This window comes from Elaeis guineensis, chromosome 11, assembly GCF_000442705.2.
Source record: "Elaeis guineensis isolate ETL-2024a chromosome 11, EG11, whole genome shotgun sequence".
NCBI lineage: Eukaryota > Viridiplantae > Streptophyta > Magnoliopsida > Arecales > Arecaceae > Elaeis > Elaeis guineensis.
Genome location: NC_026003.2, coordinates 104235851 through 104262785, shown reverse-complemented (window position 1 = coordinate 104262785; position 26935 = coordinate 104235851). Strand labels below are relative to the sequence as shown.

Sequence of the window (26935 nt, the reverse complement as noted above, 5' to 3'; positions counted from 1 at the left end):
TGGCCTTTCGGCTTTGTTGGAGTGCCGGTACTCATGAGATGGGCCACCCCACGGTTAGGACTCAAGAGTTATAAAAGTATACGTTGATGGATTGTTCCCGGACTAGCTTTTGAAGATTATGTCTGATATTGATGGAAAACGGAGTCTGACAACAACGTCTTCTGACCAGGTTCACTTTCGGGAAATGGATTTAATTTGATTTTTCTTTTTCTTTCTCTTGGGGACCGGCATGCAAATACTTTACTCTGATGAGACAACAAAATTAACCCTCGTAATAATGCCCATTCGCCATGCATGCGTAGACCCACCAATCTCCAAAGGAAATTATCTGGTTGCAGGGGCATCAAGAGCTACGTATGACCCTCCGATACACAATATTCAAAGTCGCATGTGGAGACATCTTTTTAACAAGATGCAGCATATTTATCATGAGATGAATAGTACAATAGACTGGATGATCTGATTTGTTATTCAGTATTCTTATAAAATTTAAAATAATATCTCTCTATTGCCGATGTCCTTCCGAAATATTTTTTTTTTGATTTTTTAAATTATACTCATAAAACAGACATGAAATGACCGTCTTACAAATATATATATATATATATATATAGAATGTAAACCAGCAACTAGTTTCATCACGGTTACTCTATGTTCTGTAATTGATAGGTTGTCCGTGGACCAGGCTAGGAGCCATCTGTAATTAGTTGGAGGTAGGCCCTGAACAACCTAGCACAAGCGCATGACAGCCATTCTTAACTAAATCCCAGCTTTCCCCCAAGCCCAATCTAAATATTTATGTTCAAATCTGACTGAAACTTGCCTGGGGTATGTGCTAACCCCTTTGCATGTATAGATAGTTTATATTTTTCATTCCAAATAATAACCAATTTTTATTTTCAGATGGCTGACTTGAAATATATAAATATAACAATAAATATTTTATCATTAGGAACTAATTAATTATTATATATAATACAAATATTTAATGCATATAATGATGCTTATATATTTTATTGACAACAACAACAACTAAACCCCATCATAGCTTGTTAAGGATTCTTTTGGGTGCAAACCCAGGTCAAGTGTATTAATTGTAGCTTAAGCCCACTTTAAAGTACGCTAAGCTTATCTAGATAGCATGCTATCCCAACTTATTGATATTTTTAGTTGTTCATGTATTTCCCTATCATCCCCAACTCGATTGCACCAAAAAAGAGACTTAGCAACCTGCAACGTGTAGGGCTTGGCTCCACGAGCATACAAAGCGACAACCTGTTAAGTAATTGTCCAAAACTAGTTCCAATAACTATCCAACAAATCTAAACAGGGGCAAAGTTGAAAATTGAGTACAATCATGACTAGTTGGCCTTGTTATCTTGATATTCTGCTGATCTCATTGGAGTCTGACATATTTTTATATTTTTATGATAAGACTCCTATCTACTCAGATGATGGTTCAGAAGGTGAAAGAATTGGCAAATGGTCATCCTGGCCCACCTGTCTAAAAATACTGCAGAGAGAACATTCTGCAATTGTGAGGGTTCAAGAAAGTGTCTTTGGTTTAATAACCTTAGTTTGGTTACTTTGGTAGAAGGTATGACCAAGAGTCCTGCAAGGAGCTGTAGCGAATCTCACTTGTTATGAAGTACTTCTAAGAAAAGACATCTCTTGATAGCAGCTTCATTTGAAGATCATGGAATTTTTGTTTGTCTTAGACAGAGACATCTTGATTTTAAGGATAATTAGTAAATTGAGATTCCTTAATGTTCATGAGGCATCAAATGCCAAATTGAGCATAAAAATATCACATAGTTTTCAAGAACTCTTTATGACTTTGTGCTTGGTAGACAAACTACCCTATCTTGGGTATTTTCAAATTGCTGGGAATAGTTCTAGATTTTATTGCATATTAGATTGTTTGCTATATATTTTGCCACTCGGTTGGATTCTAAAGATGGCAGCATATATTCCATATGGACAATCTGTCTGTGCATATGAGTATCAGTCATTTCAATACACTTTTTGAAGGTGTTGGTACATAGATGATGAATTGGAAGATTCTTCTCTGGGCATGCATCTTATTTAATTGGGAAAAAAAAAATCTAAATGCTGAGTAACAATGAATCCAGAGGGATTAAGATGTTTTTAGTTATGCTGTAATGCACTTCTATCATTCTTAGGGTTGTACCGTTCCTTAACCCCAGGTCTTAACTAGCTGCTACTTTACGCAACCTTAATTGAGTATTCCAATCTTGAAAGAAAAGGACGTGTAGCATGGTTAAAAAGTGCATGCATCCCTGTTTGTGGTTAAATTCTCAGAAGTTTGGCACAACAAAACTCAACATAACATCCTTAATAATTTGGTTAGCATCATAAAGGCATGTAGCATTTTTGTCAATCATAATAAGAAATTCTTTTGGAGTTGTAATTATGGCAGTTAACTCTATTTGTTAAATGTCACCAACAACTGGTGACAGCGATCCACTTATTTTTCTGTGTTTGAAGTACTGTTTTATTTATTTGAACCTTATTTCATATACAAACAAGAAGTGGCATGATCTTTCTATTTCATAAGCCTTTCTTTCATTAAACATGCCGTGTGGTCCTCTAATTTGATAACACTAATTATAATTGCCAATAACTTTCAAGTGTATTCAAGTATGGAATTATGAGGCATTCTTTAGAGATTCATATATTGCTTTCAGAAATGACTACGGGTGCCACGCCCCAACTCCTGATTAATTATCGATTTCCCAATTGACGTCATTTTAATGAAAACTCTCTGTTTACGAAAACTATAACTCCCAGTCCCTATTTAGCATAACGCATAAGCTTTGGTGCCAGATGATTTTAAAAAAATACCGAAAGTACCATTTCACACCTACTTTACGTAACGTTTTCGATTCTCTACTTTACGAAACGTTCCTCTATTTTTTAGAAAAAACAGCAGAAGGCCACTCTTTGAGGATTTTCTATCCATTTTTATCCTTTTAAATTTGTCAAAACTCAAGTCTGAATTTTCTGATGTTGACATTTATTTTTTGAGGGTTTTCTGTCCATTCTGACCTTCTCAAATTGCTTCAAACACAGATCAAGTTTTGAGAAATTTCCTATTCGTTTTGGCCTCCCCAAATTTAATTGTACTTAAGTCAGAATATTCTGATACAAACATCAGGTTTTAAAAAAATTTACTCAATTTTTCAGAGATTTGTTATTCATTATTGTCGAAGGGATTTAAAAGAACTCATTTAGCATTTTAAACGATTTCATCTAGCTTTCTAATAGTTACGAATTCTAAGAACGTCAAAAATTCAATTTTCATGACTATGTGCTCGTATGGTAGCAAGGGCCATATTATTTTAATTTTACAAGACTCAACCTCAATTACATTGTCAATAAAATAGTAGAGAGATGGAAGCATCTATCTCCTGCAATGATAGAAATCAAATTCTATATTTCTAATAATTTAAGAATACTTGTTAAGCTCATGGTAGATAAGGATGTTAAGAATATATATGAAATATATTTGAAGTTAAAAGCTATGATAATTGAGATGGTTGTATCTTATTGTGTATCCTCGACTGAATCTCCTTAAGTGGTAATCAATATGAGGTAATACAAAATTTAATTATTAGTTATATGTCTATTTTTACTTTTAATTAGTTATTTTGTGCATTTATATGTAGTTGCAGTATGAATATAGTATTTATGATATATGTAATAGTTTAAAATTGATTGGTTGTATAATGAAAGAATAATTCATTTATATTATAGGGATAACGGTCCAATCTATAATGCTGAACATACAAGTTGTTGTAAAAATGGTCAAATGGTTGATTCATCTCGCTTTTCATTATTTGCTAGCTCGAGTAATTTTATTCGAGTTGTCAAAGAAATAAGAGCTGCAATTGAAGATGAACCAAATCAAAAAAATATGTTGGATGCTTGAAAGAGCTTCATAGAGGGTGTAGGTCAAGAATTCAAGGACATTGAAACCCTTCATGCTACAATTTGCAAAATCTACATTGCAAATTGCAGGAATTTTATGTTTGTCAAGAATGATCATGTGCGTGTGACCGTTGAGTGTGCATATAATGGATGTGGATGGCATATTCATGCTTCTCATCTTGGGAATCAAGATAGGTTTGCAATTAAAATCATGAACAATGAACATGCATGCAGAGTAAGCTTGCAAAATTGATATCATCCCAAGGCTTCGAAATATTGGGTTTCAAATACTGTCAAAGTTAAACTTCAAGATATACTTTTATATAGGCCGGCTGATATTGTAAATGATATTCATCAAGAATATGGTGTAGAATTGCCATATCATCAAGCATGGTATGAAAAAGATGTTGCTATCAAGGAGATCTATGGTGAAAGATCAGTATCTTATGAAAGGATAGATAGTATTGTGATGCCATTTTTTAAACCAACCCCGATAGCATAGCGGTGTACGAAACCATTGAAGATCGATTTAGACATCTATTTATTTCATTTAAATCTTCTATCAATGGTTTCATAAAAGATTGTAGACCTCTGATATTCATGAATGCAACATTTGTTAAGCATAAGGATGGAGGAGTTTTACTCGGTGCTACGGCAAAAATACGAATGATGATATGTTCTCCATTGTATATGCTATTGTTGATATAAAAAATGATGACAATTGGGACCGATTTTGTCAGATATTGAAAGAAGCCTTAGAGACTTGTGTGACTATCGTGGGCATCATTTTACCATTATAACAGATAGATATTCAGAACTTATAAGAGTAGTGCCAAAATACTTTACTGATAGCTACCATTCATATTGCTTCTGCCATATCAAAGATAATTACGAAAATCAAGTATGATTATATTCTTCTAAAATTTTAAGTTATATTTTCAAAATATCTAGGTTTATTAAGTTATTGTTATCCTTTCATTGTTGTACATGCAGATGCTTGTCTATTATCGTGCAGCTAAAAGAAAAAGATTGGTTGATTTATTAAATATTGCTGCATATACTCCAAATCTGAATATTTTTAAAAATTAATCAACAAACTTGTAGCCGCAGCTCCAAGAACAAATAACTTTATGATGCATGCAAAGGTGGAGCATTCGGCAAATGCAGTCTTTCCAGACTCGTGTTGGGGTATCATGACATCTAATATGGCTGAGTATTTCAACAGTTGGATTATGGAGGCTCAAAATCTTCTCATTCCTTAGATGATTGATCATATAAGACTCCAAGTTATGGAATTGATGCACGATCGACGGATTCGAGGTTACAATATGCAAACCCATCTTTACTTCGATCCGAAAAAGGTATTGCAAAAAAATACAAAAGAAGGTCGAAGGTAATCTGTCTTTACATCGAGCATCACGATTTATGATATAAAGGACACAAAGAACTCATGTAAGGTTGATCTACGGGAATGCACTTGCTCTTGTGGTGAATGGTGAATTTTTTGGATGCTATGTAAGCATGCATGTGCATGCATTAAGAGGTTGGTAGATCTTTGTATCACTTTACTGACAATTATTTCGAGGCTGACATGTATAGAGCAGCATATATAGAATCTATAAATTCAATTTCAGATATTGAGATGACTTAGAGTATCTTAGACGAAATATATATTTTACCTCCTATCATCAAGACTCGTCCTGGCAGGCCTAGGAAGAAGAGAAGAACTTTACAGGTGGATTCATCAAGAATTCTGAAATGTAGGCAATGTGAAAAAGAACACAACAGAAGAACTTGTAGTGAGATTATTGAGTAATTGTTATGCAATTCAGTTATGTTATGAGAAAAGACATTTTGGAAACTTGTATTTTATTATTGTTGTCCAACTATGCAATCCAAGGGGAGGATGAATTGGGTTGTAAAAAAAAATTTAAGTGAAGAGTGAACCACATAATGTATCTTGAATGTGATATGAAATATGCAGTGACAATCAGAATAGTGTGCAGGATATTGAGACAAGCAATAGAGAAATTGACACAAGAGAATAAGAGAAGAAAGCAACACACCACAAACACAAAGATTTATAGTGGTTTGGTACTAATTCTGCACCTACATCCACTCCTCAAGATCCTACTTAAAAATTTCAATCCACTAATCATATATAATAATTACAATGTTGGATCCCACCGACCCTAGCTTTCTTAAGTAGATACTTACTTTTCATATACAAACCAATCCTATACACTCTGATTTAAGGTTCAAATTAATCTTTCCAAATTTTGGAACTCCCAAACCTTTTACACAAAAACAACAAGCAAGAAGAAGATATATAACAATGTAGAATAGATTTAGCTCCTTAATGAGCATAATAAAACTTTAAATATACTTTACTCAAGGTTGGAGAAGCCTTTAAGAACACCCTCAGATATCATGAAGAGTTGAATGCACTTTGGATAGGTGGTTGAGTTTTAATTGAATACTTCTTTATCTTAGAGCTATAATTTCTTAAGAATAAATTTTTTTATTAATTTTTCTTATATTTTTTCTCCTTTTGAATGGCTTTATACTTTCAATTAATGTTGGAGAGTGAACAATAGACATTTAGAACCATTGGATAGCATATAATGGGCATTTATTATACTAAAAATAGGCTAAAAACTAGCCGTTACGTACATTTTCATCTCAGGGATCGCTCCATGGGTCACCCCCTGCGATAGAACAGAAATAAGTGCTTTCTATTTTGGCCTGCAGCACAGCAGGAGTCGACCCATACATGGGTTGCCCCCTGGCATAGGGGTCAACCCTTTTGCTTGCTAACCCAAAAACAGCATGTCGGTGCCCCTTTTCAAAAAGGGTTGACGTAAGGGTCACCTCTTTTTGCCCAGATTGATTTTTCTCCAAAATTTTGACTTCTGAAACTCTGAAAATTGCCTTCAAATATTTTGAAGTCTTCTTTAATGCTCTTGAGACTTTAAAAATATTATCTTGATCTCCAACTTAATGAAATTGTAACTTTAGCCTTCTCCAAGCATTTTTACTAATTCAAAAATTTTTGAATATCCTGAAATACACATTTAAGTATTACCAATTCAATTTATGTATTTCTTTAAGGCATTAGCTTTTATTAGGTAGTTTTCTTTTAGAAGAGGAGCTAGGGACTATGGTTCTAACACATGATGCAAAAATTTCATTATTTGATATAGATTTGATATAGTTGCATACATTGCATACATTTTTGCTTATACATTGCATAGCTTATACATTGTATAAATTTTTGCTTATATGATATAATACCAATTTATACCATGGTATCGTAGCACTTCTCCTCCTTTTTGACATAATCAATATAGATAAAAAAAATTACATTCTTGGTTAAAAACTACTCCCCCTATTTTTTTAAATATAATAAACTTGCTGCACAAATAATAAGGTATCTATAACAAAATGTACCAAATAAGATATATAAGATAGTGCCAACAAGAGTCACATTTGGCATTTACTACATAATGTAATGCAAAATATCACAAGAGTTCACATTAATAAGAGATATATAAGATCAGTAGAGTACATCAACCATCATAAGTTTACATATAAATATATAATATCAACCCAATACATTAATACACAAAATTTGACTAACATCCAAGATCTCATACAACAGAAGATAATAAGGAGCATAAAAGCTAACTAATCATTAGAATTATTAGAATCAGAGGAAGTGATCTCATCAGGAATATCATAGATACGACCATGACCATGCCTATCCTGACTCTTGCTAGGGGAACCGGCATGGGTGGAGGAACGAGGGGATGATCCAGAAGGTTGGGAAGAAGATGGGGCTCTAACCAGTAATAGAAGCCTAATAGAGTCCAATTGCCCTAATGCCCTCGATATGGATTGCAGAAGAGAACCAACCCACTAGATACATCACCATTCAACCCTCTAATCTCCTACCTTAGTGTCTCGATCCCAGATTTAATCATACGATGAAGTCTTTCTGTTTCGACTGATAAATCCGATATCTGAGTGATGGCATCGCTTGATCTGATAGGAAGTGATAGTGTCCTCACCTCTCTCTGCAAACCAAATACTCTACTACTGAGCCTAAGAATTGTGCTCTCGAGCTGCTCAAGTATGCATTCATGTCAGAGAACATCTGCATCACCACGAAAATATGAGGAACCAACAACTGATCAGATGAGAGGGCCATGTGGAAGCTCTCCCCTGAGATGTGCTCTTGGCTGCGAGAAGGATTCCGACAACATGCTGTGAGAGAGTCTGAAGCTAATCATCCTCCAGTCTGATAGGTAAATGATCAGATTGGCATCTAGACTGTGGCTCAATAAAAGCTTCTCTAACTATCTCAGAAGGACCTACCTCGAGATCTGAAACAAACTGAATATCTGAGAATATGTTCTCACGAGGTAGTGAAGAATATCCCTCCCCCTCAGCTCTATCCTCCTCCTCCTTAGTGCCTTTGCTCCAATGGCCACAATCAGCTTTGGTGAAACCCATCCGGTGTAGAAGACTGTGGTTGTAAGTATTCATATGGGATAGACGACTAGTAGCCTCCCCCTTAAAACTAATCCCAAATCTTTTGAAGACAACTGTGAGAGCCATTCCATAAGGTAAATGGGCTTTAGATCTATTTTGGATCTCACGTATTGCTTCAAACATAAGCACGGGAAGGTTAATGGGAATTTCACAAATAATATGGTGCATAACACATATATCTCTCTCTGAAAGAAAATCATATCTATCCCCTCTAAGAAAAAATATTTTTGTTACCATGCGATAGAGGAGTCTGATTTCAATATTTAAATCTTTAGCTTCTATTTTACTAATTCCCCTTACATGCTCTATTCCCAAAATGGATATGAAACCTTCTTCTTTGTTGGGAAGTTCTTCTTCACAAGATCCTTCACAAGGAAGGTGTAGAATTTCTCCAAGATGATATGGATCCAAAATAATTTCTACATCCTTGATTGACGATCTACCATTTCCATCATGATAAATGAAGTTTTGATAAAACTCTTTAACAAGATCAACATAGATTGTTTTGGCCTTAAGCATATAGTAAAAACTCCAACCTTTCTTTTGATCTTTTCTCTAATTGAAAAACCTTTCCTTTCAAAAAAATTGAAACCTATATTTCTTCCTAACTCAACTTTTCTTATAGAGAGGGGTACCGTGCTCGAAGTAACTGGAGGGGAAGATGGAATAGGAGCCGGAGCATCAAGCACATGGGTGGATTTTCTTCTTTGAGGGAGCCTCAACCTCGGTGCCATGGGGAGAGCAATGGAGAGTAAGTCTCGGCCAAAGAGGATGTAAGAAACTAAGTTCTAAAGATGGGAAGGTGGGAAAAGAAGCTTTAAGGTAGAGAAGAAGAAGAAAAACCCCTTTCAATGAGGAGAGGGTTTTGTGGCAAGAGGAAACTTCAAAATCAAATGATTTCAGGCCAAATGAGGATAATAGATGAGAGATCCTACTGATTTAAAGAGGAATTTGAAAATATTTGAGGGAGATGAAGGGTAGATTATAGGATTTTATAGAAGAAAGGATTTGACGATGGAAGAGGAAGAAGAGGCTGGTTTTTAGTGGAGGGGTTGGTCCGTGGGACACAGAGGAGGGCTTTTCCAAAGAAAAATAGGGCATCCCGTGAGCTCTGGAGAGAAGACTAAAATGCCTTATGGGGATCCCTTTCTCATGGAGGACTTGGGGTCACCCCATTTGGACAGATAGGCCAAATTCACCAAAAAAAATTTGAAAAAGGAGGAAAAGATGGGAAATTCAAGAGTGATCATGCACAATAGAGAATTTGAGCTTAAATCAATGAAAATCAGTGAATTCTTACCCCATTTATAGGATCACCAATTATAAATTTCTTTGGATGGTTGTGGATATACCTCCATTCCCTTGAAAGATCATTTATACCGTATGCTTGCTTTTGTTGATTTTGCTATTTTTCATCCTCACCATCATGATTGTCTTCATGTTCTTTGTCATTTTAGAGTATGGAATACTTTAGCATGAGCTCATTCATTCTTTCCACAATTGGACCTGCATCATCAACAACCTCTGTCTTTTTTGATGGAGGATTATTAGTCTCATAAAAAATAACATGTATTGATTCTTCTACAACTAAGGTCTATTTGTTAAAAACTTTAAATATTTTACTAATAGAGAAATAATCAAAAAATATAACTTCATCAGACTTTGTATCAAATTTTTGGCCTGACAAGCCATAGGAGGCAACTCATGAGACAATCTCTGTGCCAAGGGGCGACCTATAGGTCGACCCTTGTTGTTCCATAGGCCCAAATAGAGGGTCAATTTTTGATGTGTCCACAGAGGGTATCGTAGCTCTTAAAACATCAGCATACGTACTCTACAATCTACGGTATCATGGTACATAGTTAACTAAACGCACATACGTAGTTAGTTAACTGCTGCACATATTAAAATAAATATGATACATAGTTGAGGTACGTATCACGATATACAATTGACGTATCATGGTGCGCAGTTGAAGTATCGTAGGAACTTATCAAATATTTCCAAACATGGTATACAATTAAATTAACATGATACACAGTTAATTTATCACTGCATATAATTAAATTAATACTGTATATAGTTAAATCAACATAGGATATAGTTAATTTAATATGATACATAGTTAAATAAACTCTACACATAGTTAAATTAATACTACACAGTTAAGTTAATATGGTGCATAATTAATTTAATATGGTACATAGTTAAATGAACTCTATATACAGTTAAATTAATATTGCATACAGTTAAATTAATATGATACATAATTAATTTAATATAGTACATAGTTAACTAAACATAGTATATAGTTAAATTAACATGACACATAGTTAAATTAATATGGTACATAGTTAAATAAATCTTGTACACAATCAAATTAACATCATACATAGTTAATTTAACACTGCACATAGTTAATGAATGCTGCACATATCTAAATTAATATTATATATAATTAAACTAATATAGTATGCAATAAATTTAATATGGTACACAGTTAACTAAATATAATATACAGTTAAATTAATATGACACACAATTAAATTAATATGGTATAAAGTTAAATAAATCCTACACATAGTTAAATTAACCTCGTACACAGTTAATTTAATACTGTATATAGTTAAATAAACTCTGTACATAATTAAATTAATACTGCACATAATTAAATTAATATTGTACACAGTTAATTTAGCATGATACACAACTAAATAAATTCTATATACAATTAAATTAATACTATATACAGTTAAATTAATATGGTACATAGTTAAATGAACTCTGCACACAGTTAGATTAATACTGTATACAGTTAAATTAACATGATATATAGTTAATTTAATATGATATATAGTTAAATAAATTCTATACACAGTTAAATTAATACTGTACATAGTTAAATTAATATGACATACAGTTAAATTAATATAATATATAATTAATTTAATGCTGCACATAGTTAAATTAATACTGTACATAATTAAATTAATATGATATACAGTTAACTAAACATGGTATATAGTTAAATTAATATGGTATATAATTAAATTAATATGGTATATAGTTAAATAAATTCTACATACAGTTAAATTAATATGGTACACAGTTAATTTAACACTATATATAGTTAAATAAACTTTGCACACAGTTAAATTAATACTAAATACAGTTAAATTAACATGATACATAGTTAATTTAACATAAGACATAGTTAACTAAATATGGTATATAATTAAATTAACATGATACATAGTTAAATTAATATGGTACATAGTTATTTTTGAAAAAAAAATATTGGCATGCTATTTTTGGCCTGGTATGCTATAGGGGTTACAAAGGAGGCAACCTGGCTGAAACTAACCTGGCTGAAACTAATTCTCCTAAGAATGCAACCTAAGATCCCTTCTTTTGTTATGTATCTCTTTTTGTATGGATAGTATATATAATAAATGCAAGAAATATAGTTTCTACAATGGAAACCTAGGGTTTAAGGAGAGTTTCAGATGAGTATCAGTAGAGTATAATGGGAGGAGTAGTAGTAGCAGCAAGAGACAGCAGCCAAGTGAATCACATCCTTACATGATTTTCATCATGAAATATCATTAACATGGTACAGCATCTAGGATAGGAAGTTATGAGCAAAAGGCAATAAATAGTTGCTAGCAGTTGGCCTTAACTAAATTTGTCCAAGATAGTTCTACATAATCAAGTTGGCTTTCCCTCAATTTATCAATGCTTAATCTTATAGACAAAAATTTTCATAAAATTATGTTGAGATAGATCCAAGATAAATGAATGCAAAGAAAAAAGTATTATGGCACATAGTTGATGTATCGCGCACACAGTTGAAGTATCATGGCACATAGTTGAAGAAGCTAAGTTTCATCTTTAAACAAATAGGAGCTAAACTTAAATAGATAGCCTAAATTTAAACAAATAGAACATGATATCAACTGCATACACACACACGCGCAATGAACTAAAATAGCTAGAAGCTGAAGTTTCATCTTTAAAAGATGATGCCTCTGGCATCATTGGCACCGGCACACATCGGTAGAGCAATTTAGCCAGTACATAATTAAAATAACTTGGTACATACTGAATGTTACATGGTTAACAATTATATTGCCAGACATACACAATGAATATAAAATTAACCTGATGCATATTTGAACATGTCATATTACTGTTAAATTTTGGATGATATTAAATATAAAATATATATCAAATCAGTATAAAGATGAAATTTACAATTGACATAAACTACGAAGATTGTTTACACAACCATTATGTCATAATCTTTGGTCCTAGGCATCTTCTTCTCATACCATGACCAAAATTCTTTATACTGCATACAATACCCATGAAACAAAATATTTTCCACAACCCAACTCCTATGCAATATCGCATTCTTAAAATCATCGTGCAATGATCTTGAGCTACCTCTTGTGAGGATCTCTACAAATATCAATATATGTACTCCGCAATCTACAGTACCGTAGCTTTGCTGCAAACAATCATGAACATATCAAACTTGAGCTTTAGAAATATCGAATCCTACTCATTTTACAGCCAAAAATGCACGAACATTGTCTACACACATGTAATAAGAAATACAATATAATGAATATATTACTGATAGATGTTGTTACAAATAAAAGCAACAAATAAATATCAAATAATGTTACACATATATTTATTGGCATCATCTGATACATTGAAGCTCCAAATCAAGTTATAGTAATCAAAGCAATGCTCCTTCAAATCCAAAACTAGGAGATACCAATGCCAAGATGTGTTCATCAAATGAATAAATGTCTATAATAATCGAGATCTGATAATCGGATATCAGCCATCCATTTCTGAATACTTGGTTATGCTGAATCTATGATCTAATTGGTGACTTCAGAGATTACTAAGGTGACCCCTGAAAGGCATTGAAGACAACAGACTGCTCCAAAAAAGAAAAGAAGAAGAGTAAGTCATAACATCCATTAGTTAAAAACAAAATGCATGCTTCTAATAAATTTCATACCTATATCTTGTAGCACAAAAACAAAGCATCATTCTTCATGGGCTCCCTATATTCTATATGGAATAGCTTCATTATATGGAAGCATACATTAATGAGCTGTACATAATCCAAAAAAAATCGTTAAGACCAAAAAAAAAAAAAAACTAGATGTATCTTGATCAGTCCTTAGCATGTGATCCATACATCACTCTTAGCGGCCCATCGTTAAAAAGCTGATCCAATGCATAACACGTGCAAGAAGGTTCAAATGTATCTTGATCCTTCCAAATAGTCTCATTACATAAAATATGTAGGTATTAACAAAAAAAGCTCATTATAAACAATGAGATAGAGAACAAATATATTCTATTAACTTACTCAGAGTGATCACCATCGACGTAGAAATCAATTGATACTTCAAGAAACGATGGGAGTATACCTCTCCTCTTTCCATGATAAGTGTGCCTTCATGCTAATCGTATTGGCTTATCCGACAGCATCGATGTTTCAATATCTATAACTATAGTAGAATCTCGAATATGCTAAAAGTGATGAAATATAAAAAAAAAATTGAGTAAGTATATTGAATGTTTAATATATGTCATATAAGCACAGGATATGAAAACAAAAACCTTCACAGTGATTTAATAATTAATTCATGAAATAATTTTTAAATCTCTCTAGGGGATGGATCTTCTTGGTCCTTAACTGACTGACTTAGCTCCATCAGTGCAGTAGTGATAGAATCCAAAAATGAAGACTGATGAGCATTTGGATCACTCTCGCTAGTGAGCAAGCCATGCTTCCTTCACCTATGTTCCCCTCTTGCTATTTCTTCCTTATACGTTTGTAGATCTTAGAAAGGTATGATATGGCTTTTCCTTCTCTGTGGGCTTTCTTTTGCGAGCTTTATTTTTATTGCCTGCATAATGAGGACACATGTTTCGCAGCGGCATATTCTTTCTTGCACTCCACTTCAGTCACGAAACTGACTTGATAAGAAAAAAATGCTAGATAAATAACCATTCATATTATAATAAAAGATCATATCTTTAACTACAAATTAATGAAAATTACCTCCATCGCTTTACTAGTATTAAGTATAGTAGGGTCTACTTCAACTAGGTGGGTTCTTCACGTACAAAAGAATGCTCTACCCTCACCTAATAATAAAGATTAATTAGGTCAGGAATAACATCATTTCCAATTTTTTATATTACAATTACATTATCGTACTCACCTCCGTATGATCCATATTAATGCCTGCAATATCATCTGCTGGCATTAAGCCCTTGTCGTGGAGCATCTTCTTAATGCACGAAAGCCTCCTATGAAGGCAAGATTTCATGCATCCTTCGTTGCGACATCCTTGATGGGTTGGGGGTTCTCTAAATGAAAATCATGACTAATCAAGGACCTCTCAACTACTACCATACGTGTCTTCAAAACATTAATTAGATATCGTGTGGGCTGGCTAGATGATGGAACCTGAAAAACTATAAAAAATCTTAAAGATTATATGCAATAAATAATGTATATGAGGAGCTATATAGGTTCCTACATAGTGAAATTTTAAATATGCTATTTAAATATAGGGTGTCAAATAGCGTGTCGGCAACTAACAGCTATATGCCAAATGAAAATAAGTGTATGCCATATGAAGATAATGACATACTACAAAGAATTAAAAAGAACGTAACAAATATCAATTGTGTATAAATGCATTATAAGTGTGTGCGAGGTGGACTTTAGTGTGTGCCAGTACATAGGATGTGTGTGCCAAATAAAAATAATATGAGTTATGTAACTAATATGAAGTATAAAAAATAAAAAAAATCAGATTTTATATGTGCTTGCCCCTATATCAAACCAGCTCCTGTGGCCTTCTTTGTGACAGGAGGTGTGCCTCATCCTCCTTAGACTCTATCCTTTGGATCACCTATCAAGAATAAAAAAAATATATAGTTATGCTTCAATTGAAATATATATGATGTTAAATACAAAAGCTAATATCTCAAATCTTTTTAATTTCTTTATAGCTTTAGTGATCACCTCCACCTTGCAAGGGAACAAGGCGTTGCTCCAATGCAAGAGATGGAGATAATGAATGGTGGTCTATGCTTTTCAAATAGACTATTGGCCGGCTCAATAGCCATGCCTGCACAGAAACATCAATATAAGCATTATATTTTAGAAAAATCTAACTATGTGCCAAACTAAAACGATATTACATTAACTATGTATCGTAATAAATTAACCGTATACCATACCAAAACAATGTTAGATTAATTATATACCATAATAGATTAACTATGCACTATGATAGATTAATTGTGTACAAATATAGATTAATTATGTATATAACAAATTAACTGTATATCACTATAGATTAATTACATACTATAATAAATCAATTATGTACCAATATAGATTAACTGTGCCAATATAGATTAACTATGTACTATAATAAATCAACTGTGTATCAATATAGATTAACTATGTGTCAATATAAAATAACTATGTACTATAATAAATTAACTATATACCATAATAGATTAATTGTATACCAATATAGATTAAGTATATACTAATATAGATTAATTATGTACTATAATAAATTAATTATGTGCCAATATAGATTAACTGTGTACCAATTTAGATTAATTGTATACCAATACAGATTAACTGTGTACTATAACAAATTAATTGTATGCCATTCTATATTAACTAATACTATATTAAACTAATTGTGTACTATTTTAAAGTAACTGATACCATATTAGATTGGCTATCAAATAATTAAATTGATAGTAAGCATAGACAAGCTTACCACCAGAGCCACCGCACATCCATCCATATAGCCAACAGAGCCTCTTTTAGTCGTGTTCTTTATGCGCACACTCTCTGCTAGGCTAGGAATCTGCTGTCGAAGAAAAGAAAAACTGGAAGACCCAACTATATAATCCTAGATGATCTAAATCATCAAGATATTGATATAATGCCTTTGGAACATATAGCATACAGTTGGAAAAAAAAATAGTTACAAAAAGATAAAGAATCCAATACTTAGTAAAGTCCACATCTTGCAACCCAGACTTCCCAATAAGAGACATCAATTTATTTTTAACTAAATTTCTAATAGTCTTTTTTTGATCACCATCAAAAAATCAGATGATAAGGTCCAACTGAACTCTCCCCTCCCTATACAATTCAACCTCATCACCCATAGCCCTCAAACCAAAGATGAGGCAATGTCAGTCTCCACAAAAGGAACCATAGTCCTACCCAACCTCAAGCCCTCCTTCTCATCATCTTAGAAGAAGAGTAATGCATCCAATAATGCCTGCTATGCTTGATGTATGAATTCGGAGCAAATAGCCAAATGGAGTCGCGGCCACCTTTATTTTCTACTCTTCGGATATGGACTCCATAAGTATGTCCATAATCTCGACGTAGTGATTAAAATAGCACCTTCCATTTATCATATTCATTAGGTCAATATAAAATTCTTTGACTCTCTTTGAACTAGCTACCATAACACTATATCACAAATCAAATTCAAACAATACATATTAGATTACATTATCATAGAAGCTAATTTTGACTAACAAAATCAGATTACATATAATATGATTGAAACTGAAGTTGTGTGACTTGGTATTTTTATTTTCTGGATAGTTTTTCAATAGCATTACTCAATCCAATATTTTTTTCTTTTATGAAATAATGGTTTGATATTTTCATATAACCAACGATATTTTCATGTGATTACTTAAACAATGAGCATTCATGTGAATAAAACAATTGGTTAAATTTAGAGAATCAATTTCTAAGTAAATTTTTTGAGGTTTTTCTCTATATACTAGATGATGTATTGGTGTAAAATTCAGATTATCTCCCTCTAAAATCCTTAGACCGATCAATCAGCTAGTTCAAAATCATTATGAACAAACATTAATCATCATATAGAAAATGATTGCTTGAAGAATGAAATAGAGAAGAATAATTTTGGAAAAAAAATAAATTTAAATTTTCTTAATAAATAAAATTTATCTAAGTAAGAGAATCATTCATAATAAGAGCATTTATACAGTCCCATTCATAAAGAAGAGAATTTCTGCTCTAATAACGCGCCGATTGAAATTGCTAAAATCTACGAGAGAGAAGAAGGGGGAAAAGAAAGAAGAGAGAAGAGATGGAGAGAGAGAATATTACCAGTGGGCACGACAGTGAAGGATTCTCAGGGTGGGGAAAGATTTCATGATGGAGAAGGAAGTGAGGGGATGCACAAAGAAGAAAAATTTTACGGTAAAAATCGAGATTTTATGGTGGGAATGAAGAATTTGTGATGAACAAGGGGAAGAATCGGGAGTTTGTGAGAAGAGTAGTGGGGACGGTGGGTTTAGAGATTTTGAAAAAGATAAAAATACCAAAAAGAGAGACCTAAATTAAACATTTAGAGGCTCTTGACCGAAATTTAAAAACAAGTCAAAAGGTTTAATAGTTAAATGGAGGTCAACATGTGGATCGGGAATCTAACTCCCCTCCACATAGGTAGTCTTAGCTGCGAGTCTTTGAGGTAAAGCCCCAGGTGTCTAGAGCCCGGCGAGATAGGAGTGCCCTTGCCGACTTCAATACAGCTCCACTAATATGGCTATAATGGTGAGAAAATATTGATTAATATTTTAAAAAAATAGATTTTAAATTTTAAATCTAAAGATGCATGGGTTGTAAATAGAAAAATAAATATTAAAAATATTATGAATCATCAATAACCGACTTACATGACCTGCTCGATTTTTTTATTTTTTATTTTTTGTTTCTTCTGAATGTTGAAAGGATAGAAGTTTCTCCCTTCTAACCGTTTAATAGGCATAGAGATAAAGATTAGTTTCTTTTTTTTTTTTCAGAGCTTCTATTACTAAGCAGCATTTTGACTTTTGAAGCACTATGCAACAGTGTTAAGGGGCTAAAAGATGGCTGTATCACATTGCATCAAACATACAAGGGATTTGACTGCAATTTTTTTCATAGTTGAGTGGATTCACATGCAAATTGGGTAAGCTTGAGAGAGTCTGGAGATACTTTTCACTTAAAGAAAAATGAAAAGCAGGTTCAAAATTAGCTACATGAGTAAACATAACCTCTATATAGAAAATATGTTTTTAGAGTCCTGATGCTTTACACAAAATCCATGTTTTATACAATGAAAAATGGGAGAATAACATGGATTCCCAAAAACCAGACTGAATGCTGCCAGTTTGAGTATAAAGAATGTGACTTGCTGGTAAAGTAGCAAAAATACACACACACTATGGGAGGTAACTCATCCCAACCCAATTGACCAACACCTAAGAAATTATGCACACCAAATTGCAAAGAATAATTATATCCCAGCAATGAGGGTGTAAAAATTAAAAAAATACGTTGCAAAAAGTATGGTGGATTTACAAACATATAAAGCAGAGGCACAAACATCTGCTTTGGGAACAAGGCCGAGAAGTGCAATAGACTGAATGAATGCTAGACTTTCAAACCTCATTCCAGTAAAAATTGGAAGGCTGGGCTCTTGATAAGATCTTGTGGTGGTTTTATGTCTGAAAAGCTCTTATCTTGCACAGAACTTGAGATGTCATCAACTGAGAAGGGAATGCTGCATCAGGAACAAACACAGAGTTAATCATGAACTGCTTTAATGGAATAATTCCACAATTACAGTAAAGGTATAATTTATTTCTTTCCACCTGGAATCATCATCCAGCAAAAAGGCACCACTAACAGCATTATTGGAGTCCTCTGTCATTAGTATCCTCATGCTGGAAAGGACCTGTAGAGAGACACAGAGGAGCAAATAATGAATTTATATACTGGTGATACTGGAATAAGTATGCTGTTCAACAAATACAGTTAATACTGTATGCCGAAATTAAAATAGATGGAGGTTGCAAGCAAACTCCAAACACAAAACAGACAAGTATGGGAATCTCACTAAGTTCAATGTTGTGTGATGTGCCTAGATAGAAGGCTCTTGTATTTATGCATGAAGCAGAATTTACACTTACACTTGATGACACACTTTGAGTGTTATATTTGTCATCGCAATACTGAGAGCAAATTCTATAAAGCTGCTGGACACTCAAGACCTGCACAAAGAATAGAAAGAAATAGTACATATGTACATTGTGCACACACACACATAAGCATGCATGTGTGCATGCCTGTATAATAGAGAGAGACTGAGAGAGAGAGAGAGAGAGAGAGAGAGAGCTCACTGGGCAGAGGTCATTGACTATTTCATCATATGAAATCCTATACTTCTGAAATATTACCTGTACATTGCCATAGAAGACAAAACAATCATGACATAGACAATGGGTTCATACATTGTTAACTAAACATTCTTGATTGTTAAAATTGTAATCACATCATATAATCTACAAGACAACTCTGCAGAACATTTACATATTTTGGAAATCTACAATATAGATATATATTTTATATTAAACCTTGCTAGCCAATTTCAGATATCTTTACCATTTACAGTTCCTCACTGGTATATCAAGGTATACTCAGGAATAGACCTATTCATGGGCCAGGCTGGGTCTTATCCGAAGGTCAACACAATTTCCTTAGGCCCGATCTACCTTCTAGGCCCAAGCCTAAGTCTTACTCCGGCTTCATGATTATTTTTAATTTTTCTAAAACATACTAAAAAAATGCCCAAAAATGTTTAAAAAAATGCTAAATAGAAATAAATAATTATTGCCAACAACCTACAACATTTCTATCATCCCACTACTTTCACATATCAACAAGAATTGTCAATTAAATATATAAACACATCAAGCATAAACAAAAAAAAAAAAACACAAGCAAATGTTTTAAAAAAGGATCAGGCTAGGCCGGGCCAAGCTTTAATTTCCAAGCCCGAGCACAACTTGTTATTAGATGGGCCTATTTTGCAGGTCCAACCTAGCCCAGCAGGCCTAGATATTTGGCCTGAGAATGCTCAAAAGGGTTCCAGCTCGAGCAGGCAGTCTAGCTCGTGAACAAGTCTGTCAGGAACTAACTAGGAAGTTAATCCTGAATAAAATCATCTATATCCTAGATTGATGCAGGCACTAAATGAATTCATGATTGACACATGACATGATTCTTGACATAATGTGATATATGTAACCATGATTTAGCACCATCAAACTACCACGACAGCCAAAAATCATGACATAATGCATCACCATGTATGTCACTGGTTCTATCTATAAAGAACAGTAAAATGATTATTTTCTTTATTGAAGCTTGTGAATGAAAAGGAAGAGTTGGAGCTTTGGCAGGTCTTTTCCAGAAGGATTCAAAATTTCATACGAATAGATCAGTATTAGGTGATTTCGTAAAGAATGATTGACCAATGAATGTACATTATTTTGGGATAAATTTCTTAGATGGCTGATCATAAAAAAGGATATGCTATTCAGAGATAATTTATTTTATTTTTTTTGGACAAACTCCTAGAACGCATGTACACGATACCATTTTAGCAATAGTATATCCAAGATTCAAATAACCATTCATTTATGTATGTGGACTGGCCCCTACTTTGATCCACCCTGGATTATGAAGCATGGTAGACGGAAGCTAAGTTCAGTTGGTGAAGTGGAAAGATGCAATAGTCAATAAATCAGGTAATATTACATAGGACCTTACAATTCTTGAGTGGCTTCTTAATCTATGCGGATATATTGGCTATATATCCTACTAAACAACAGTCAATAAATCAGAAAAAACTAAAGTCCTATTTAACCAATCAACATTTTTGGATGAGCAATATAATTGGAATAATCTATGCAATGAAATTAATTGATTGAAAATAAATATCCTCATCACAATTCTTGACTACTTTTGATCAAAATGCCCATAAATGGATCTTTTTCTCTTTTTTTGAGTGGAGCCATCAATAGACCTTTAGATTCATAATGGTATATTTAGCACCATAACAAAAAGTTTGGCTGACGAATGTTACTAAATAACATTACTAAATTATTTCCTAGTTACACTATGAATGAGAAAAGGAAGTTCTTGTTATGGACTTATAACAGAGTTTTTCCTTTCCAAATGAGTAGTCAGTTTTCTAATGTGTCAAGGTAACATTAGTCAGTTTAAGATAAGTAGAGGTAAAGCAACTTATATAGCAGTTGCAGGAATTCACTGAGCAAGTCAGTCAGTTATCACATACCAAGATCAAAATGAACATGTCAAGATGTTATAAAGCCAGATAAAAATGATTCTGTGAGAAAAAAGGATAACTAGCATGGACATGATCTCCCGGTCTCCAATTTGTCCCAAATGAGCTCAAAATTATGGGCATATTGTGAAGGCCTCATATGAAAATTCCAAGTTAGCAATGCGTTCACTTTCAATGCAAGTACCAATGAACTCAATACATCAAAGTTTACTACATCTATACAAATGATATGTTCTAATGTCAGAGTAAAAACTTCTTACCAAGAAACCCACAGCTTGTCTTATGTGCTTAAGTTCATCCCAGGATGTTCCAACATACTGTAATGTGAGACATTATAAGATGAGACTGAAAGATTCCGACACTATCTAGACCACATACACTTCCCATACATGTCAAACTCTATATTAAGTTTATCACCTCTGTGTTTGCTTGTGCACACCACAGCTCCAATTCAGCCAAACCAGATTTCATATATTCTCCATTGCTAAAGGAACAACATTCACAGCACAGGAGAAGACTGCAGCAGCAGAAAATAGAACATGTCTATCAAATTATCCACAAATTATAACAGCAAACAAAGTAAAACAGATGGTCACCTGTTGAAGAGTTGAACATTGATGAATGAGAAAATCTGAGTAAAGAGTTCCTGAATCAGAATTGTAGGCACCTGAAAGTCAACACATTAGCCACAAATCAGTTAACTGTTTATATATAATGCTTATTGCTCCAGTGTGATGAGATAATACTCACATAGTTTTGCTGTAGTGTCTTGAGAAGATTACTGAGGTTGTCAATGATGCTCTGCCAGTGACAAGTTTGAGTTGAATTCCCAGATGAACGTCATCTGAGCACGGTTGCTTTTGCTATTCTTGGTGCCTTGAGTTGTAAACAAATAATCAGCAATACAGATAAGATGAGATCCATCCAGTAAGCATGCATGTGCAGCAAGTAGCAAGTCAAAAGGAAAAAAGGCATAAAGAAAGTCAAATGCAAGTAATCAACAGACTACCATGCCATGAAACACTGAGAAGCAATTAACAGGCACTTTGGAACTTCTTTCATGGATCATATTTGCAACCAAATTAAAGTAATTGTACACTCAGCCATGATATAATTTGCTTAGGCAGCATTTTGAAGTTTTAAGTTTTCAAATCATGATTTCATCTTTTTCTCAAAATTAGGCGTTTGATGGTCAAAATCATAAAGATACAAAATGGTAAATATGGTAGGATCACAGGAATTATAAAAAAAAAAAAACAACATGAACTTGGAAAAATTTGTTAAAAATAGACATTCTGAATTCCATGATTATGGGATTTTATGAATTTCTACTACACAGTAAACTGCTCAGAATTCTAAAATAATCAATTGTGATTTCTAAGGCCACAAGATATCATGATTTTATGGCTTATCCAAATGCACCATTACCAATCTTAATAAGGACTTTGTGAAATTAAATGAAGTACGTGGAAAATTTCAATGCGATTGCATGTCAAGCACCTGCAGAATCATTGCTAAATGCTAACAATCACAAAAATAAAAGTAAAATAGCCAATACTATTAAAAGAAAGATTCGAAAGTTTACCTAACTGTTATATGCAACTGATTAGTCACAATACTTTGTTAATTAGTTGAATTCTATATGTTACTTGGTGTTCTTGGTGGCGGTGGCTGAGGAAATCTTCACGTGCTCCTCAGATTTGCAATATGTTCAAACTCCATTTTTGTCGAATCTTTGGACAAACTATGTTTGAACATGATGTCGAATTGTGGTGCACGGTGGTCCCACCTCCACATAATGAAATATATTTTTCTGAAGTATCTTTTGGAAACAGGATGGTAAGATGTCAAGTGGCCCTGGTAAGAAGGTGTTCGTTGATTAGGACAGGTCCAGACCATTGTTTGACAGGAGACTATAGATGGAACTGTCACTATATGATAAGAGATATTGAGATGTTGATTAATGCTCCTCCAAGAAACTACATCGCCCATAATCATGTGGGATCATTATTGGACCAAAATTTGAATTTTGGTCATGGTTTTGCCTTAGGTCAGGCCTGTAGAGATCCAATTTTGGCAATTATTCTAGGTTATGGAGTTCCAGTAAAATGAATGAGAAAATATTCAAAATAAAAACTGGAATAATAGGAGAAAAATAAAATGAAGCCGAAATAAGTTATGATAGACTACTTTTAAGTATTTTGCGTTAAAAGGATGCTTTTATTGTATAGCTTCAATAGTATCATCCTGATGTTAGTATCAAATACATTATTCAAATAAAATTCTATAGCAATAATTGCATTGTGATCATATAAAGGATTTAATTATTAAAGTTCCACCACTTATGAAAGCTTTCAGTGCCTTATGTTCTAAAATCTTCCAATTTTGAGAAGAACATGCAAAAATCATTTCCTTGTTATGTTTTCAAGATTGTGACCACTGCACTAATTTCATATTGTTATATATTTATTTATTCAAAAAAATTCTCGTTATTGTGTATATGGTGCTTTGATTTAATTGTTAAAACTAATTTGAGAATTTTCTCATCTTCAGTTGTTACAATTTTGTAAGAAGAACCTCTCTAACCTCTGCCTATTAAAGCTGTTTGGAAGTGGAATAAGAGAAAGCAAAAGTTATTTAGCCTAATTATTCTGCCCTTTTTAAGCCAAGCACTCGTTCAAGCACTTGGATTAAACAACTTTTCAAAAGGGCAAAAAGAGTATTTCTGAAAAGTTGGTACAGAAATTTTTTCCTTCCAAACATATTTAACCACTTAATTTTTTCAAGTGATTTGTTCCGAGGTGAAGAGGAGTAAGTTAACCCATTTACTTCAAATTAACTTATTCTACTTCTAAACACAACCTATGCCCTGATGTTTTCAGATATTAAATATCAAAAGCATGGACAGAAACTGCACAAAACTGACTGAAATCAATGGGCTTCAGTCTAAACTCATCGAAATAGGTCAAAACCCCAAAATAAGGAGGGTTTTGGCTTGATCTAAGCAAAATTTCAAATCTTGAGCTAGCAAATACCATGTTTCTGACATTGAATATTGATGATTGTCTATTTCATAGGGGACCCAACAATTTTTAAGAGTTGAGAGATGCTTGTAGCATGGTATGCATGGAAACATTTGGACAACTAAACTCAAGCACAGATAGAAATCTTAAAAGCATATATGTATATTGATGCACCAGTATTGGAATACACAGTACAAACCAAGGTTCGCTGTACCGATACCGAACCGGTATGGTACGGTACCGGTACCGTACCGTACCGACATACAGTACGCCTAGGCGTACCGGTCCGATACCAGTACATTATATTTTTTTCGATTTTTATTTTTTTTTTTGAATTTTTGAAGTTAATAATTGATAAATACAACTTCAATATGGCATTATATTGCATATTATTGACATATTTGGGTTCAATTTGGAGTTAGGTTGCGGTACAAAGACTCTTGATCCAAAATTTCAAACATATATTTATTTACATTATATTTCAACTATATCATCTTAAAACTAAAGAAAAAATATATAAAATACGCATTAAAATGTATCTAAATATTTAAGTACAAAGCGCAATAACTGATATACGAACCTTAAGATGTACTCTGCATTTAATTTCTTGTTGAGTATCTGTGACGCTCGTAGATGTCTGTATCATCAACATAGTCTGAAGGGATATTAGTCCAACCCTCTAGCCAAGCTGCACCGTACTCTCGAATATTCATCATCCCATAAGGCATCCTCTCTGGATTGTAAGACATCTCAGACCTCTCGCTAAAATTCTGACTCTGAGAAGTATTCTTGAGATGAAGGTACGGTTGTGGAGGAGTTTATCCAAATATGCCAGTAGCAAAATCTGATCCGTAAGATGTTCCAGACTGCATAGGGTAGTAACCACTAGAAGATGATGCCTCGGATGCACCATATACATATGGATCATAAGGTGGCTATGATAATAGGATCCATAATGCGAGGATGATCCGGATACATCCATGGACCCTTCTTCACATGCAAGATCGTCTGCAGTATATATATATAATTAAAATATATGTAAATATAATAAAACACGATAGTTTAATGATAATTAAAATAATTATATATAATTTTAAAATAATTTTAATAATTATTTTAAAACTTATAAATTCAAAATAAATATGTTATATGCTTCAAATAATATTTTTAAATTAACTAAAATATAACACTATTTTTATATATTTTTTATTTTATAATTAAATTTTTTAATTTAAATAATTAAAAAAATAATTTTTTAATTTCAAATATTTGAAAAAAATTTGAAATTAGATTTAAGTAGCTTGAATCATTCTAAACTTGATTCCCAAACTCTAATTTTTTTCCCTAAAATTTAATTTTTTTAATTTTTAAATAAATAAATATTTAAAAATATTTAAAAAATATATAATTAACAAAAATTAACAATTTTGGTATCATCGTGTAGATCTTCCAAAGATCTATCACATATAATTAAATCATACCAAAATCATAAGATTTTGGCATGATTTTCTCTTATTTTTATTTTACCTCATTTTTATCCTATTTCTAACAACAAAAACAAAAAAAATATTTACTGATAAAATAACAGATTATCTTACCTTCGGCCAAAGATCAGTCTCTTCTCAAATCACTCCTCCAATTTCACGAAAATTTGCCTTCTTTTCTAATTTTTTGGAGATTTCAATGATTAAGTTGCCCACGGCATGGGTGTTCTCTGAGAACTCTCAAAGAACACCGAAGGTCTGGTGCTTATTAAAGCACCAGACCCTCCCCCCCATGTGAAGTGGGCCACGCCCATTTCTCTCCCCCCTTCCTCCCCCCAACCACGTGAAAAGGCCCCCACCTTCCCCCCTCCCCCTCCCTTGGGCGGTACGGTTCGGTTCACCCTGAACCGAGCCATACCGCCCGATTCTGGGCGGTATGGGCCCGAACCGCACCGAACCGGGCGGTTTCGGTGCAGTTCGGGGTCCTTTTCCGAAAAACAGGCTCGAACCGAACCGGTAAGGGACCGGTCCGGCTCGTTCGGCCCGGTACGACGAACTATGGTACAAACCTTTAAGGCCAAGTTTTGTTGTCAAGATTGATAATCAATAATAGGTTTCCCATTTCTAGGATATTTGTTACTAGGAATAATCAGTAATGACTGCT

The 26935-nt window shown here is 33.3% G+C and overlaps 2 pseudogenes; one reads left to right on the top strand and one right to left on the bottom strand.

Annotated features, from left to right (window-relative positions):
• Positions 1–3329: 3329 nt before the first annotated feature.
• Positions 3330–5767, top strand: LOC140852410 (uncharacterized; annotated as a pseudogene).
• A 12757-nt stretch (positions 5768–18524) lies between these two features.
• The window catches only part of LOC105053639 (myosin-8-like), a 69053-nt pseudogene continuing 60642 nt past the window's right edge, over positions 18525–26935 (bottom strand).